Source organism: Pinus tabuliformis, chromosome 2_2 (genome assembly GCF_031772625.1).
Source record: "Pinus tabuliformis cultivar Carrire ecotype Pingquan chromosome 2_2, CPIR1, whole genome shotgun sequence".
Lineage (NCBI taxonomy): Eukaryota > Viridiplantae > Streptophyta > Pinopsida > Pinales > Pinaceae > Pinus > Pinus tabuliformis.
In genome coordinates this window covers 163,903,060-163,920,304 of record NC_142300.1, presented here as the reverse complement: position 1 = coordinate 163,920,304, position 17,245 = coordinate 163,903,060, and positions in this window count along the sequence as shown.

Here is a 17,245-nt window from a genome sequence, read left to right as displayed (position 1 = left end):
ATAATTTTCTTTCCTAATCCTCCTTGATGAGCTTCAGACACCTTGACACCTCCCTCTAATCTTCAGCTACCCTTTCCCACCATTTTTCCACCTTTAAAACCTCTAAAAACAACTCTCAGCATCCTCTTGTAGATCCTCCTGTAGATCCCCTGCAGCCTCCTGTAGAATTTCTTGAAAGTGACTTTTTGAAGTCCGATTGCAGAGAAAGTCTCTAGAAGGTTACCAAAGGCTTCTTAGGACCCCTCCACACCTTCCTACACCTCTACAAACCCCAAGGTCACCTTCCATCGCCACCAAATCTCTGCCACAACCACAAACAAATAAATTACAAGCATAACAATTTCACATAAAATACATGAAAACCCAAAAAGATGTTTTTTTCTCTCATTTCTTTCTGGAAATAGCTTGAATAGATGTAGTTTACCTCCTCAGTAGGTAATGGCATTCATTCCATAGGTTTTTATCTCTCTTTCTGCAAAAGTAGGGTTAGTGGGTAAATTAGGGTTTGTTAGGGTTTGCTTTATACTCCAATCTTCTTTCTCTTTCTACAAGTAGGATAGCCTCTGTAGAGTTAGCTTTCTTTCATCACAATTAAAAGCTTCTTTTGGAAACTCATAGAACTTGGCTTCAGCTACTAGTGATCTTGCGCTAGCTAACCAAGTGACAGCCTATAGTAAGAGCTAGTACTTGTGCATACAGCACCGTCGCTTCCAAGTTTTTTATGAACTACCTGGTTGATAAAAGTAAAGTAAGAAGCCCCAGGAGTTACAACATTCTTGCTGCAATACTAGTGCTCACCACTTTTTGGCGCCGTTGCTGGGGAAGCGTCAGAGTATTTTGTGATTACTACTTTTCTTCTATTTTCTACTGCAATATTCTGCTAAGTAGTTTGTTTTAGCAAAAGTATAGTAGTTGTTTCTTTCCATCTCTGCATTTCCTTGCTTTCATTTCAATTCTGCAATTTCCATTTCAACAAAAGTAGATTAGTCATTTCCTTGCTTTCATTTCAATTCTGCAATTTCCATTTCAGCAAAAGTAGATTAGTCATTTCCTTGCTTTCATTTCAATTCTGCAATTTCCATTTCAGCAAAAGTAGATTAGTTATTTCAGGTAGTTGCAATTTGTTTGTTCAATCAATTTCAGTGTTGCAGGTACAAGCAGAAAAACAAAAATCACACAAAAAAATAGATTCCCTTTCATGTCTCATAGGAATAGAGATAATTCAGGGAAACTCCTATCCAACACCCCCACCACATCACAAAGCCACCCTTCTCTCTTCTTTGGTGGCAGTGATCCAGAAGATCCTCTAGGAGAACAACCTGAGATATTTGAAGAACCTATAGGAGAAGAAGAGGAAGAAACCATCCCTCTTGAAACAATGGTTGAAAACAGAAATGCTAGGGGGAATGGAGAAAGATTAGAGGGTACCTTTCCCATCCGAGAGACCAATGGGGACACTGAAATGAAGAAAATAAGCCCTTCAACCCTACCTCACTTCCATGGATTGACTATGGAATATCCTGACACCTTTCTGTTTGAGTTTGTTGTTATCTGTCAAACCTATGACTATGCAGAAGATGAGCAGAGGTTGAAACTGTTTCCTTCTACCCTCAAGGATGCAACATCGCGCTGGTTCATGGGGTTACCTAGCAACAACATCACAACTTGGGCTCAGATGCAGCAAGCCTTCAATAATAAATATCAGGACTACTGTAGGTCAAAAGATACCAAGGAATAAATCTATCGAATGACCATGGGAAGTGATGAATCCTTGGAGGATTGTGAAGAAAGATTCCAGCTTAGTTATAAAAGGGCCAGGTGCACACTTGACCCCGAATCTCTGAAGTTGGTCTTGCTCAGAGGAATTCCGGAAGACCTTCTAGACACCCTCCATTTACTAGTTGGGGGAGACATCTACCAACTACCTTATGAAGACATCAAGACTGTGTTTAGGAACCATTCTAGGGCAGCCAGAAAGAGAGGTAGGGGGAGTCAACACATAGCCAGTACCCCCCCATCCAGTTCATCCCTCAAGGGTGAACTTGGTAACATGCTGGAAGACTTCAAGAGTGAGATGTTGCAGACTCTTGCCATATAAATGGACACCTTGCATATCAAAAGGAACCAGGACGAGGCAGAGAGGGCACTGGCCATATTTTGTCCTAGGTGCAGCAGAAGGCACCCTAGGAACAAATTTCCATTGAACTCTATAGAGTTTGTTTTCAGTGTGTGAAGAAGATCATTCTACATATAAGTGCCCTTCCTTGCCCAGACTTAAAGTTGTATACCAAGGGGCTGAAGGAGCCACTGAACCACTCTACTTCATAAACCAAAGGAGGCCACATGGACCTAGACCTTACCAGCAGGGGATGCAAGAGACATCTCAGGAATACTACAACCCCAATCAAGCCACTTCCATGCCTTCTTGGGGCCCCCTTGCTCATCCTTCTTGGTCCACACCTCCTCCTTGTTCATATCCATCTCAATATCATGCTCAACTAGCTGCTCATTCATTTCACTCCTATTCTTAGCCACAACCTCGGTGGAATGCACCTCATCAGGGGTGGAGGCCCCAATACAACTCTCCTCCCGCTCTTTTGCCTCCACCACCTGCTCCACCTCAACCATTGCCTCCTACTCCACCAAGGCAACCCCAAATGACTGCTCAACTGAACCCAAACCCGAATAATAGACATGCTCAACAAGTATATAGTGGGGAACCATCATGCCCAACCTATGCTGTGGAGATTCAGGAGATTAACCTATGATCTTGGAAGGTTCTCCCAGATAGCCAGCCTCCCCCTAAGGAGGATGAGGAAGATAAAGAGGAAAGTGAACCGAAAGAAATTCCACCCTTTCTTAAGAGGTTATCCAGCAAAACCCAGCCTACCCCAGAAGAAACTGAACTTCTGGGAGAATTGAAACAATTATGTGTAAAGATACCACTTCTACAAGCCATAAAGGATGTGCTTATATACAATAAGATGATAAAAGAGAAGTGCTTTAGGCATCCAGTCCGGCACAAGAGAGATTCCCCAACCATTAATGTCATAGGACAACTGTCTGACCTAATGATGGGGCAAATAATTTGTCTAAAGTATCTAGACCCTAGAAGCCCAGTAGTTGATGTCCACATCAATGGCACCATGATCCCCCATACCCTGATTGATCTAGGGGCTGCCATTAATGTGATGAAAAAGGACACTATGCTCAAGCTCAACCTCCAGGGCTCCCTGAGAAGACCACAATAGTACTACAGTTTGCAGACTGCTCCACCATGACCCCTGAAGGAATTGTGGAAGATGTAATGGTCTCCATTGATTCTTGGGAGTACCCTGCTGATTTCCTAGTTCTCTAGTGGAAGGAAAAGCTCATTGGGTATCCTCTCATCCTGAGAAGACCATGGTTGGCTACTACAGATGCCTACATTAGCTACCTAGCTGGGAACATGACAATCAAGAACGAGCATATGTCCAAGCAGCTAGTCCTATACCCTCCTGCCCAACCTTTGCTAGAACATGATCTACCTCTCTGGTTGGAGGAGGAAGATGAGGATGAAGTCTATTCTGCACCACTGTGTGTAGTTGAAACTGCCATGGGGGGGGGGGGGGGGGGGAGGGGACCAAAAAATGAGGATGATATCATTTAAAACTTAATTTAGAATCCACCCCCCAGTAGTTTTCCATTGGAAGAGCTAGTGAAAGAAACCTCAGACTATCATTTAGCTGATCTCTGTATCGCCGACCCGACCTCTCTTTGTATAAAGGCTATAGAGTTTGGCCTTGAAAGAACCTTGAAAATCAATTCATCCTTATCCACCTCCCAGGAGAAGGAATTGTGTAGTTTATTGAGAAAACATTTAGATGCCTTCACCTGGAGCTATAAGGAGATGAAAGGAGTGCGCCCTTCATTTTGTACTCATCACATTTACATTAAAGAAGATTGAAAACTAGTTAGGCAGCCTCAAAGGAGGATGAATCCAGCCCTTAAAGACATTGTCAAGGAAGAATTGCAAAAGTTACTGGATGTAGGATTCATCTACCCCATCTTCGACAGTGAATGGGTCTCTCCTTTGGTGTTGGTGCCAAAGAAAAATGGTAAGTGGAGAATCTGTGTTGATTATTGGGAACTGAACAAGGCCACCAAAAAGGACCATTTTCCTTTGCCCTTCATAGATCAAGTGTTAGATGGTCTGGCAGGGAAAAAGTTTTTCTCCTTCCTAGATGGGTTCAGCGGGTACAATCAGATCCAAATCAGCCCGGAAGACCAAGATAAGACCACTTTCACTTGTCCTTGGGGTACCTTTGCATATCGGGTCCTTCCTTTTGGTTTGTGCAATGCTCCCGCCACTTTCCAGAGAGCAGTACTGAGTATATTTTCTGAACTGGTCCATGATGCAGTGGAAATATATATGGATGATTTTACCCCTTATGGTTCTAACTTTCAGGAAGCTTTATCTAACTTGGGAAAAGTTTTGGACAAGTGTATTGAAATGAACCTGTCCCTCAGTCCAGAAAAATGTGAATTCTTGATGACTGAAGGGACCGTGCTAGGTCATGCAATATCTCAGCAAGGATTGTAGGTGGACCCCAACAAAATAGCCATCATCCAGAGGGTCCCACCTCCTCAAAAGGTGAGAGATGTCCAAAGTTTCTTAGGTTTAGCAGGATATTACAGAAGATTCATTAAAGATTTTAGTAAGCTAGCCTCTCCATTGTTTGGTCTTTTAGGAAAAGATGTCGAGTTCATATGGACTGACAACTGTCAAGAAGCCCTAGATACCTTGAAAAGTAAACTTGTGACTGCCCCAATTTTGAGAGGTCCAAACTGGGCCCTACCGTTCCACATTCACACAGATGCCTTGAACAAAGCAATAGGGGCAGCCTTAGGGCAAGTTGATGAAAAGTTACCTTATGCCATATACTTTATAAGCAAAAATTTGTCAAAGGAAGAGTTAAACTACACGGTAACCGAGAAGGAACTCCTAGCTGTAGTCCATTCTTTAAATAAATTCAGACATTACATCACAAGCTATCAGACCTTTGTACACACTGATCATGTTGCAAGTAGGTATTTAATAAACAAACCAGATGTAAATTCTCACATTATTAGGTGGTTTCTTTTATTGCAACAATTTGATTTAACCATTGCTGATAAGCCTGGTAAGGAAAATGTTGTTGCTGACTTTTTGTCTAGAGTAAATCTGCTTGCAGGTGAGGAAGGAATGGTGGATGATCAAATGCTAGATGAACACCTATTTGCTATCTCAGTACTCTCTCCATGGTTTGTTGATATAGCAAATTACTTGGTTTCAGCACAGTTCCCACCACACCTATCCTCAAAAGAGAAGAGCAAGATCGTGAGGAAAAGTGCCCCTTTCACTTGGGTTGGGGGCAATCTCTTCAAACTTGGCCCAGATCAGATTTTGAGATGATGTGTCAGGGAGGAAGAAGTTTTTGACATTCTCCTGACCTGTCATGATGGGCCTTGTGGAGGCCATTTTGCAGCAAAGAGGATTGCCTTCAAAATTCTGCAAGTAGGATACTATTGGCCCACTCTTCATCAAGATGTGAGGAGATATATCAGCCAATGTGATCGATGCCAAAGGATGGGGAAACCTACTCCAAAGGATGAGATGCCCCTGCAACCTCAAGTGACTTTTGAGCCATTTGAGAAGTGGGGCATGGACTTTGTGGGTCCTATCAACCCTCCTTCAAACCAGAAACAATACATCATTGTGTGCACCGATTATCTGACAAAATGGGCAGAGACAAAGGCAATCAAGGTAGCAACAGAAGAAAAAGTAGTTGAGTTTTTAAGAGAGAACATATTCTATAAGTTCGGGTATCCAAGAGAACTGGTTACAGATCAAGGCAGTCAATTCACCTACAATCTGATTGAAGAACTGCTCACACATCATAAAATCAAGCACAAGACTTCCACCCCTTACCATCCACAAGCAAATGGACAGGTGGAAGTCACCAACAGAGCTTTAGAGGGAATTTTGACTAAGGTAGTGAGTAGCAACAAGAAAGATTAGGCAAATCGATTGGTTGACGCCACTTGGGCCTACAACACCACATGGAATACCACCACTAGATTCACACCCTATGAACTGGTCTATGGGAAGAAGGCTTTGTTGTCAATAGAGTTTACGAGGACAATGTAGCAAAGGAGCATTTACGAGGACAACCTTGAGGTCATCAAAAGACTTTTGGGCAACCTCATCCCAGACAAAGGGAGTTCCTTGCTTAAGCAACTGGGTAAATACTGAAGCTAGCTCAACATAATTGGGAATGAAACAATGAAGGGAATTTTCTTTTCCCTGCAGGCTCTGGAGTTGGTGTAATGAATATGGAGGGGGTAAATTTACAATGGCCTCGACTTTAAGCGGATCAAGGCAGATACCGTCCTAGGAAATGATAAGGCCAAGGAGTCATCCAGATTCTACGCAGAAAACACATTTATGTGGGTTTAACCGAATGTTGTAGTGTCTACAACGAAGAAAAATATGTTGAAGATGGTCAGGGTGATCTTGGCACTTACGAGAATGAGTGGGAAGGTCATCCAAGTAAGGCTGAATGATGTTACAAATATCATGAAATGCATAAGACATTGCCCGCTGAAATGTAGCCCCAACATTTTTGAGGCTAAAATGGAGCTTTTTGTACGTGAAAGTACCCCACAGATAGATAAAAGTTGTCTTTTCTTGATCGGCCAACACAATGTTAATCTGGTTGTCACCAGAAAAATCATCCATAAAGGAAAAAATTTCGCTCCTAGCACATTCATCAATGATTTGATCAGTGAAGGGAGTACAGTAGTTATCCTTAGGACAGACATGGTTTAGATCATGGTAATCAATGTAAACGCGAATCGTTCCTTGTTTCTTTGTCACTGAGACAATATTTGATACCCAATCTGTAAGAGGGATTAAATGAATCTAGCTTTGAGAAGTTTTTCAACTTCGCCCTTGATAGTGGCCGCTTTCCTAGGGTGCACTGGGCGGAGCCTTTGGCGAACAGGCTTCACGTGAGGATAAGTTGGGATTTCATGCACAATGATGCTAGGATCAATTCTAGGCATTTCTTCATATGACCACATGAACACATCACGAAATTCTTGAAATAGATGAGCATAGGTATTGATCTCATTCGGAGAACAAGTTACCCCAATATGAATACGTTCAATGATACCAGGTTTGACAAAAATATCAATTGGCATCGTTTGGGTAATATTACCCAAATTTCCTTCTGACCATACTTCATGAGTCAGGATCAGTGCCAGAAGCGGGAGGGAAGGAAACAGAGAAGAGAACTCCTCAAGACTAGTAGACATGGCCGTCAGGCGAGGCAGGAATGAGGAATGATGATGGGTATCATTCCAAGGTGGTTCCTTGAGAGACATTACTTCCATGATACTTTTGTCGGCAAGAAAAGTCTCGGCTAAGGGATCAGGAGATTCCAAAGCACCAAGCCATGGGGATTGAGAATATGTATCGAGAGAAGTTCTCGAAACAGGGGAATCAGAGGAAACAAAACTTGAGGCCGAAACAATTTCCACATAATTGATTTCGGCAGGACTAAGTGGCATAACCTCGCCCCAGGTACCAACAAGATCTAGTGAAGGTATGACCCAAGGATCAGATTTGATCGAGATCATGTTGACAGAGGCAACATGAGGAGGTGGGAGTGGAAAAATTCCCATCAAGGCCAAGTCTTTAAAAAGACCTACCCCCACACTCTCATAAGGAGCACCAGTGTGCTTGACATACGAAAGATTTCCATCTGAGGAGGAAGAGGCAAATAAGGACAACTGGTCGATAGTGATGATCCTCCTTTGACAAGGAAAATGAATCACACGGAATAGGGAGGAGGCTATAGCATGTATGGCACATGTCCAACTCCGTCCAAGTAAAATATTATAATTGAGATTAGCATCAACAATCTCTACCTCGACTTGTACTATATTTTCCTCCAAAGTAATGGCAAGGCTAGGTAAGACACTGAAGGGTCGCGAATCATGCCCGTCGAAAGCTTCCAAAGTGTTTGGGGATTGGTTCAAAGTAGGATAACCAATTTCCTTCCAGCAGGCGACTGGAAAGATGCAGGTAGAAGAAACTTCATCGATGATAGTCCTATGAATGGTTTTCTCATTGATGACTACCTGAATGAGAAAGGCAATCTGATGAGGTAGGTGTGGAACGTGGTTCTCTAGATCAAAACATATCAAATTGGAATCGGTGGGATCAATACCCCCAATAACTGACAGCAAGGATTTCCATTGAGACAGACAACTTTGGAGTACCTCGAGAGCTGACATAGCTGATGGCGCCTGAGCCAAATCCTCAACAATATTATAGTGTTGAGCGGCTCAAGCATTGGGATTGTACGAGGATTTCCTTAGCACACCTCGAGAGGGTGGCCGAATAGCAGAATCAGGGTTAGGGTGCTTGATATGAAGAGGGCTAGAACGCGGGGTAGAAGAAGAAGGGGTGGCCTCTTTCTCTTTCCTGGCTTTCAGAGTAGGAGTTTGGTAATACTTTGATCTAGTAGCCACATTAATAGGCACACTCATCATGAACACTTGAGATCCTGAGGAAGCAGATGATTGAGGTAGGTCTACCATTTGAGTCTACTGAGATGGAAACGACTCTTTCATGACACCTGGGGTCCCTTTGAGCAAATGACAAATGTAAGACCATCGAGGACAATCCTTAGTATAATGATCCTCCTCACAAATGAGGCATGGATACTTAGGCTTCCATTGTGAAGAGTCACCAATAGACGACTTAGGAGGACCCTATTTTGGGGCATCGACTTTACCCTTGCCTTTGCCCTTCTTCTTACCTTTCGAGGATTTGTCCATTGTGGTAGATTGGACATCATGGACCTCTGAGGTTTTACCAGGGCTAGATGGATTTTGGGAGGAACTCTTGGAAGTAGTGTTTGCGACCAACTTCTATTTGGAAGAAGATTTAGCAGGGGTGTGGGACATTGAACCAATTACTCCATCAACATGAGGTGTATCCTGTGACTTCGATGCCATGGGATCAGATGATGGTTGCAGAGCATCAGGTAGTAACTCATACAAAGTGCCAGACTGAGAATAAATGAGATCTAAGTACTCGGCATGAGCAATGACTTGTTCTTTGGTAATGCATCCACCGATGGCTATATCGCAAGCAATTGGAGAGACGAATGACTTGGTAAACCATTCAGTGAGCAAATAATCAATAATCTCGAATTTGATCAAGCGATGTTTACGTCTCCATTCATGGATGTGATCGAAAATGTGTGTCGTAATATCTTGCTTAAGCTATGTGAGTAAATAGGTGCTAGTTTCATAGCGAACCAATAACTAGAAACGCGTGAGGAAAGCCATGGCTAAAGAGTTGAAGCCATGGTAAGTACTTCAAGGAAGCTCGATGTACCACTTGGATGCAACACCTGTGAGGGTTTGTTGGAAAAGATGAATACGAATAGAATCATCAACGTAAGAATTTGAAGAGCACCAGAGGTGATATGTCATCATATGGGTTTGAGGATCTTCTTTTGCTGAACGTACTGCCTAGACTGAAGGAGATAAGGAAAATTGACCATTCCTTGAGAACCATATGGAATGTAAGGAGTTTGGTACTGAAATTGATTCTCATAAGGCTGTTTATACTGGAAATTGCTTGACCCAGATGGACCAATGAGATTTTGAACCCGTTGGTACTGGACATTACTTGATCTAGCAGGACCAGCAGGGTTTTGGATAATGCCAGAAGAAGGATGGTTCTTTCCAACCATGTGAGCCTATGAGCTACTCACATTGGTTATGCTTGACACCATAGAAACACTCAGATTCTACCCCTTAAGTGGTGGCACAACTTGGCCACTTACTAGAGGGATCGAATAACTAACAGTAACATTCTTTGAGACCGTTGGTTAAACCAGACGGGTGACTTGGACGAACAATACAAGAGGGTTTAGAATGGTGGATTTCACCGGGACTGAGGTAACAGCCTGTTGGGAGGTCGGGTTCACAATGAATGGACTTCTAGTAGGCATGGAACCAAACGCCCAAACAAGGTTATGGTAAAGTGATGAGGCACTAGGTGTACCTGAGACCAATTGTGCCAAAGTCACATAATTAGGCGGTAAATCTCGATACACACTGATGGGAATGCTCCTTGTATAGGGGAAACCTTCAGGAGGAAATTGATGCTCTTCCTCCTCAACAGTGTGTGGAGTAGAAACTTCTGACTCATCCGGAGAGGTAACTGGAGCATTGCCTTTGGCTTCCATAGCTGGGAACAAACAATGACGAAAGACCAAATATGTACGAGGGGATAATTCCAAAGGAACACCTGACTGATTGTACGAACTATATGGACACTGTGGTGATATCACAACAGGGTCAAAAAAATGATTTAGAGGATATATAACCAATCCAAGCTGACCGTTAGTAGTCAGCAAACTCTCAGGAGTTTGGACGAGATTGTCCGAAGATTCTGGGCCAATATTAGTAGGTGACCCAGTATCTGAAGTAGGCAGAGGATGAGATGACAAAGTTTGAATTCTCAGAACAATTTTGAGTTCGACACCTTGGTCCTCGAGTGACTCTAGTAATTTAGGAAAAGGCTCCTCAGACAATCTTTTAGATGGAGGAGAGGAAGAGGAACTAGGTGAACCAGATGATTCAGCCATGATGACCTTGTCTTAGTTAACAGGAAAAGAGAGATAAACTTCAAGGCTTTAAAATGTAGTTTAGGGAAAACTCACGATTTGGTCTAGAAAATACTAACAGGATGTTATAAGATCATGGGCAATCAATTTTTAAGACGCATAAATAAACTGGTTCTCTTTCATGTTTTAAGAGTCGAGAAAGAAACAAAGATGACTCTATCACTTTTGATTGGACACGAGCTCGAAAGGGCAAGCGCTCGAATGACCTTTTAAGTTTAATGAGTCAAAAATATCAAATTACTACTCTGGATGATCTAGGTAAAAGGATTACCAGGCAATCGTGAATTGCAGAATACCTCTCGACGAACCGAGAAGTACGGGCAGGAAATCTCCCCAAATGTTGTGTTCGGTGTATCATGTTTGCAAGGCGATAGACTCGGCTTCCTATGGATAAAGGGTTGCAGCCTAGAGGGTTCTCCCATTATATACTCGACAGTATGGGGAGCACAAATCCGTACTAGTGCTGTCTAGTGTCGAAGATAACGAAAACTGCTAGGTTTAAAGATGTCAGAACACGTCTCTAGCCTAGACCTTCTAGATGTGATCGTTAGGTTTCAAATGTGGCTTAGGTTAATTGAGTTCATTTTAAGTTTATCTTGAGTTATGTCTCAGTTTTCAGGCCTTAGCGATGTGACTCGAAAAACCCTAAATGCTGCTAAATGAGACAAGACCCTTTCAATTCGATGAATTGTCTACACTAGAGAGGGTAGAAAACACAATCAAATGCAAACAACCAAGCAAATGAAAGAAAAATGAATTTTCACTACTTCACTTTTTGAGAAAATAAACTATTGAAAAATAGATTCCAATTCATAATTTCCTAACAAGTACACCCTAACAGTCCTTTCAAAAGCAAAGAGCATTCTTTTTCTTTTCAAATGCCAATGCAATCCTAGCCTTCAATGATGCTAATGACCATAACATATTGATGCAGCAAACTAGAATTTTGTACTTTTCACAAAATGACAAAATGAATTTCTCATAAAACACTTCAATGAAAAAGTTTTTGAGACAATCGATTCTTAAGCAAAAGAAAAAAATGAAAAGAGAATCTCTTTCAAACTAATGACACAATGAATTTACCAAAAACAAGGCAAGAAATGTGATCTATGCCACAAAATAGACATTTAGACTAGCAAACGAAAACTTTTCAAACTTGTGTAATGGAGGTCAAAGCCGTAGAAGGACCATAAATGAAATTCAAGGAGTAAATGCACCAACAACTTGACTCACTAAGTTCAAAATCAGCTGAATGGATCACAATCTAGATGCCCTAGTTCCACTAACCATTCAATGACCCAAGAAATCAAGTGAAAAGATGACAAATCAACAAGAAAATAAACCAAATGAAAAGCATCTTTCTAGTTAGGGAGAAGACGGTCTAAAAATCTTATAGGGTAGAAATCATGAGAGCAAAACACACTGGCCAAGACCTAGGGTAAACCCTAGTCTTCACTTACAAGCATCGGTGCGACTGCCTAACTGACAACAAGTGCCAGAAGGGGATTGGCGCGACTGTTTCTCAACATATCATGATGATCGGTGCGTCTGTCAGAGAATTAAGCGCATTGAGAGAGGATGCAAAGAAAAAATAAAAATTTTCGAAAGTTGGGACCAGACTTGCTACTATGAATTTCAAACCCAGAGTAGTAAGCAAAGGAAAACAAACAGAACTAATGGGAAATGGAAAAACTAGAAAAGTTCACACAAAACAATGAAATTCCAAGCAAAAAAACAGAAGGATTGGTGTCCCTAGTGGAGTTGCCAATTTGTGGTGAAGTAAAATTATGAGTGCGGACACAAACAATTCCTCTAGCCCGATAGTGGGTCTAGCCACTAAAAAGACATTATATGGAATATTTCCTTAGGTTAGAACCAATTAAGAGGGCCTACCTCTTAGTACGCTTATCTCGTTTAGTGATTACCTTTCTTTCTCGCTCCAGCTATCTCTCGTTTCCTTCTTCAAACCCATGAAACAAGTAAACAACAACAAACAACAACTGTGATAATAGACAAATTGTAATTCAACCTACTTAACAAGTCAAGAAAAATTAAGCCATAAACATGTGAGATGACACATTATGTAGGAAATCAATCGATAGTTTCATATATATTAAATCAAGAAGAGATTACAACCATTGTCTTGACATTGTTGTTCTCCTCCGACAAAACCAGGTTCCCACACACTTCCGTTAGCATTCCATGATGGCCTCAACAATGATAGTCTTAAGGCTATTCCATTTAGGCTTCACACTAAACCAAATTCATACTTCTCCCAAGAGCTACAACTATGAATAGCTTGTTATTTACTCCTAACTTAGTTAGCACTAGCACACCAACATTAACACTAGCTTGTGCTTGGGAAAAAGGGAGCTTTATATAGCATGAATGGATGGGAGATGGTTCCTCTTCTCATGGGAGAAGGTCTTATATTTTGAGGTAGTTCCATCTTTATAGGGAAAAGGAGCCCAAACTGACATCCTCGACTCTATCTGGCTCAACCATTTACCAGACTTCCGTTACGAAGCTTCTAGAGCTAGAAGCTTCGACTCCTCATTTAAAAAACTTTCCAAAAGACGATCTGCATGACTGAAACAAAGCTCATTTGCTTCGGTCAGTGCTAGGGATAGTGTTAATCCCTGCATATCAATGCGAGGAGGAAAAAGGTCATTAGCATTGGTCTTGTAAACTGGGAAAAACAGAATATTTTTGGGAAATGGTGCAAAAGGGAATTGTTCTGCTCATGAAGAGGGACACAATGGGAGTTCCTTCATGCAGGGAAAACATGTAGGGTTCACTATAGAGGTTCTCCAGGATCAAGGAATGGGGAGTACAGGGACAGTGACAAAATGCTGTGTAACAAACACCAAACTATAATAGAAGATGAAGATCAATATCACATGGAATAATCCTCATCTTCACTTCATAAGGAGGAGGAAGAAGAAGAACATGCACCATATTTTCAAGAAGACACAAAGAAAGAAGCAACAATAAGGACAACCTGGCAGTGACATCATCATGCAGTCCATGCCATCAGTGTCATGTCATGTCCTATCATGAGTTATCATATGACACATCATTATTGTGGATTATGTAATTACCTATTCAAAATGTATTGTAAATTAGAAGTCTAAAGGACACATTCGAAATATTAACAATCATGTAAAGTCGAAAAATCATAGGAAGTCAAATAGTCATGAGGGTAGTCAAAGAGTCACAAGGAAAGGGAAGCGCAGTTGATCCACCCTTGAAGGGTGAAAGTGGCGATCAAACGCACGCAAATGCCAATTCAGCGGGTTATCACTCACGTGCACCTGTATGAATGCTTATTAATAGATTCTGAAACTCCTCTAGCTCATTCCATTAGAATCTCTGTCTTAGCCCATCTACGAGTGTTCCCATTCCCTTCAAAGTGTTATCCTGGGAGCGGTGAAACTTCCTTGCCCTCAGAAGCGCAAGCCCCTCCGGGACCTTCAATGTGTCTGTCTTATCCTGGGAACGGTGAAACTTCCTTGCCCTCAGAAGCGCAAGCCCCTCCGGGACCTTCAAAGCGCAGGTAGCCCTCCATTCATCACCTCTTGGTTATATATACAACCTCATTGTATGAGAAAATGAATTTTCACCTTGGCTCCTTGTTACACAAAAATATCGTCATCATGATTATTTGCAGTCAGTATGGGTCTATCATCACTTGTACTGTCCTCCTAAGCAAGTCTAAGACCTCAGCTCTTCAAATCAAGCTTTAGAAGTAGGAGAAAGACATTAAATATCAATGTAACTCTGGTTCCGCACTTTCTCTCATGGTCACCTGCGGTCCCGCACCTTCTGTGTACAAAAGCTGCGTACCTACCCGCTCTGTCCCTAACGGTGTAGGTGCGGACCCCTGTGAAAGTCAAAAGGCGCAAGTTTTATCTTAAAAAACTCACTTTGGGTTAATTCTAGAGTTTTCTAGAAGGAATTTTGACGTGGATTGTTCGCTTTGAGGTTGTTCATGCATCCCAAAAGAGAAGGAGCTAATCCCTTGACTAAAGGAGCTATCCCTTTGAAGGAGGACCTAGTAACTTCCCTCCATTGCACTATAAATACAGGGATTGGGGTGAGGACTAGAGAGGTTAGAAGCTGAACATTTTGAGGGTAAATGCTAGTGAAATTGAGACTCTTTGGTTGAGCTTGAGAGGATAGATCACATACCTCTTGGTTCCATTGGAGAGTGATTGAAACTTGTCAAAGTAGAGGAGACATCTTGTTGGACCCTGGGAGGAGCTTGTACAGCGTCAAGGCAAAGGCTGTAAGGTTCTTCTTCTTTTGAATTAATACAATCAAACTCATTTTTCTCAACAAGTATCTTATGTTATTTGTTTCATGGACTCCTTGAGTTTCACGTTAAATATGTTTTATGAAATTGGCTTTTCAGGTGCTATTTAATTTGTTTGCCTTGTTTGTGTTTGCAGATTCACGAAAAGGAGCTCATTTGGATCAAAGGAGCGAGGGCATCCACAAGCTTGCGTTGGACCAAAGGTAGGCCTTAAAAACACTTGTTCGCTATTGTTATTAAAGCATATTTAGAGAAAGATAGTGTCTGGTTGGTTTGCTTGTCGTTAGGTCTTCTTTAGATTCTAGGAAGGTATATCTTGTCCGCAAGATCGACACATTCCGTGCGACCAAATGGCGACTCCACTGGGGACTTGATTGTTTTCTTTGTCTATACTTTGACCTAAGAAACTGTATTTTCTGTTTCTATTTTTGACTTGATGATTGTGGGATTGGGTGAATTTAGTTAATTTTGAGTTATTTTTTCATTTTTCATAGTTTTGGGAGAGGTACGCACCCTCTGAGTTAAGCACAGTGCGTACCTGTACGCACTTTTTCTTTGTGCACAGAGCGTGGATGTACCTGTGTAAACAGGTTGCCTGCGTACCCTGTCAAAAATTTGAAAAATTTTAAATTTTTCTCTTTTTTATCAGTTTAGAATTTGTTTATAGGTTTTAGCCATTGCCTAGACCTGCTTGTTCCCTGTCAAAAACTTTCCTTGGTTTGATTTCATTAGCATTAGGGTTTTAGGTGGAATTCCTAGGAATTTTGCTTGTTGGGTTTTTTTTTCGTTTTTGGTTGTGTAGTGGCTCTAAGCTTAGAAGCCTTAGGGACCTCAGATTACCTTGGTGTCTACCAGTCTTCTTATGAGTCTGACCATTTATGAAATCTCCCCTTGTTGAGGAATCCGCTTTGAGTTTTCTCATTTCAAAATTTCGAAAAGCTTGTAGTTGAAAGTTTGAAATTTTCATTTTTAAAAAAGGAAAACGAAAGATTGGTTGTTTTTTGACTAATTGTGATTCTGCATAAATTAGTCCTTAGCTCACATTTAGCTAAGTAAAACATCCTCAAAAAGACTTTTAGTAGGCTTTGACTTCAAGTAGCTTTTTATATAGTTTGTAGCTCTCAAAGTTAGTCATTTTCATTAGTTTTGAGTGTTTTATTTACAAAATATAAAAAAAAAAAAATCTCTTTTGGAAAAGTTTGTTTTTTGTAGTGATTGAGTGCTTTGAAAAGAAAAGGGAAATTTGTGTGAAATAGCTAGTTGTCTCGTTTTGAGTGCTTTGGAAAGGAAAAGCTCTTCTTTTAATTTGTTTAATTGAGAAAGATTTGTGTTTACAAAGTATTTGCATTCTCAAACTCTTTCTTAGTTTAGAAGTTCATCGAAGAGAAAAGATTGTTTAAATCATCTTAGGTGCATCTTTTTAGTGATTTCGAGTCAAGTCCTTACACCACGAGTTTCATCTCCGCCACCTCTTGACTTAAACAACAACCACTAAAATTAGCGCTTAAAGTAAAATTCACATAGTAACATTTTATTTCTAGGGCTCTGATACACCAACTTAGCTTAGGCTAGTGCCTTGGAGTAGGAGAGTAATTAACTCTCCAAGACAGTAAAAACAAACAAGTAGCTGTATCTTGTGGTAGGAAGAAATCCAATTGTTGCATTTATGCTCTGGGAAAGCTCCTCTTAAAGGAGAAGCACGAGATCGTGTCCGAACCAGTGTGGGAATCAATCCTTCCTCATTGGGAACGACGCCAGATATTCACGTATTAAAAACGGTAAACCTCGGATTAACCATTGTCGAGGAGCCTGGGGTCACTTGTTGGTAAACCTTGGATTATGTCAAGGAGCCTTCAAGGGGATTGAGCTTGCTACTCTGCCCTTGCGTGCGTATCGGATCGTAGACTGTTCCCCCAGGTGTATTTGTCTCAGTTGGTAACCTTAGTGGCCATATTCTTTAGGATTCTTCCTAAGGTGACAGTGGTGGGAAGATCCCACTGTACCTGGAGCAGACGTCGGCTAGACTCACTTGGATTTTCTGGGGGGTTCACTTCACTGGAGACGGTTAAGTGGAGGAACTTGGTCCAGTCTATTCATTAAGCAGGTTGCCGGGGCAACTGTTCCAACCGCCAATTTTGTATTGAATTCTGCGATGTTGGATTTCATCACCAACTAGTGTTTTCGGTCCGGAAAGTTA